Here is a 2,059-nt window from a genome sequence, read left to right as displayed (position 1 = left end):
CTTAGAATACGAAAACATTGGTGAATGCCACAAGTTCTCCTAAATCACTCGTACGCACAACTTAAGAACAAATCTGTGCGTACAAACGGTTCTTGCATGAAACCCATTGTCTTATTTTTTGTAGGAATACGTATTTTGCTTGTTTTTTATTAAGGCTGCACAGTTTATGAAAAATTTATTGTCATCGCGATAACAGCCTGTGGAATATGCATATTGCAAAAAACTGCAGAAACTGCAATAAATGGTTGGCTCAAAAGTTTGCATTTATGAGTTTTGTCACTCAGATGGAAGCTTGAAGTGTTTCACCAATCAAATGGAGCTCCTCATGTTTTTGGCCAATTGGATAAAACTCTTCATATTTAAAAAAATGTTGGAATTAAAATGATTAGTTGTTCTTGTTTTTTTTTTCTTTTTTTTTTGCTCTGAACCAGAGCAGAAAGACATCAACACCATACTTATATATTTGTTCATTGTCACAACACCATCACAATATTAAGCACTGTTACCACGCATCGCAGGTTTTTCTAATTTAATGCAGCCCTATTTTTTTGTCCACTTAAATCCAAAAACCTTTTATTTCTTCTGATGGTTAAGGCAGGACAGCCTTAATGACTTAATGCTATAATTAGTTGGCCAATAAAAACAACATTCCTTAAAGGCGTTGCATATCGCAGTCAGAGCTTAGAGTGTTTTTCTGGTTAACTCTTTACCAAAAGTTCTGTTGGAGATGCTGAATTTGGGTGACTATAAATATTAAGTTATTGGTAAACTTTCAATATTACTGTTAGAACTTTTATAAAATGTGTTTGATGGTTCATAAAATATTTTGCTAACAGACAGAGTTGAATCCTGCAGTCAATCGCTGTGTTTCCCTCATCTTTTATGTGCATTTTGAAGCATTGCGTTAGAAAAGGGGAATGGACAGACAGATTTTGGATGGATTGTATTGTTTTCTTGATGTATATATCACATATCATCAATTCTTTCTTTCACTTTTTTCCATTACATTGTAACTTTTCTTTCCTTTCCTTCTCTTTTCCTTTCTTTCGTCTTCTTTCTTGTCTATATATAAAAAAACACTGATGATGAAGAAGCTAAGATACTAATATTCAGATATGCTTTCTACTGAAGTGGTTTATAAAAGAGAGAAAAAGAAAGAGAATAAAAATAAAAAAGGGGAATGGAAATGACAAAATTCACAAAAACTTCCTCTATTTTGCAAAGGTTTTTACGCTCGCTTGAGGTGGTTTTTGGATCTTCTGAAAAAGAGTTAATGCGCAAAAGGGGAGATGGAAACACATTTGCTTGATAAGTTCTGACGTAGCGGACATTTCCCTTTTTTATTTTTTATTTTATTTTATTCATAAAATTATTCCCATAACATGAAGAGAATTATATATTTTTAGACAGCATGTAACATTGCTAATACTAGTTGATATGACAGAGTAACTACAACACTCGTGATAGTAGCAACACGTTCCTGATAACTCTATATTGTCCTGAGAAGTATAAGTCTGCGAGTTTGTAACTACTTACTGTTTACTACAGCCATGTGTAACGTCAACGTCTGATGTAATTACACTTTGTGTGTCCTCGGTGGCAGGACCCCTGGGGTGGATGAGATCCGCCCGGAGTTCCTCAAGGCTCTGGATGTTGTAGGGTTGTGTTGGCTTACGCGACTCTGCAATATCGCATGGGCATCGGGGGCAGTACCCCTGGATTGGCAGACTGGGGTGGTGGTCCCCCTGTTTAAAAAGGGGGACCGGAGGGTGTGCTCCAATTACAGGGGGGTCACACTCTTAAGCCTCCCTGGTAAGGTCTATTCGGGGGTCCTGGAGAGCAGGGTCCGTCAGATAGACGAACCTCGGGTTCAGGAAGAGCTGTGTGGTTTTCATCCTGGTCGTGGAACACTGGACCAGCTCTACACCCTCAGCAGGGTCCTGGAGGGTGCATGGGAGTTCGCCCAACCGGTCTACATGTGTTTTGTGGACACATTCTCACTCCCGAGTCGTCACATATTGACGTTTTTCAAAGGTCCCTTTGCATCCAATTTTGACGC

General features: G+C 38.4%; 1 protein-coding gene across 1 annotated transcript in view; it reads left to right on the top strand.

The window, feature by feature from the left end:
• Window positions 1-2,059, top strand: part of epas1b (endothelial PAS domain protein 1b) — a 100,328-nt gene that overhangs the window by 3,299 nt on the left and 94,970 nt on the right. The gene's annotated exons all lie outside the window — the stretch shown is intronic.

This window comes from Austrofundulus limnaeus, unplaced genomic scaffold, assembly GCF_001266775.1.
Source record: "Austrofundulus limnaeus strain Quisiro unplaced genomic scaffold, Austrofundulus_limnaeus-1.0 Scaffold684, whole genome shotgun sequence".
NCBI classification, from domain to species: Eukaryota; Metazoa; Chordata; class Actinopteri; order Cyprinodontiformes; family Rivulidae; genus Austrofundulus; species Austrofundulus limnaeus.
This window is presented reverse-complemented; position numbering and strand designations above follow the sequence as displayed.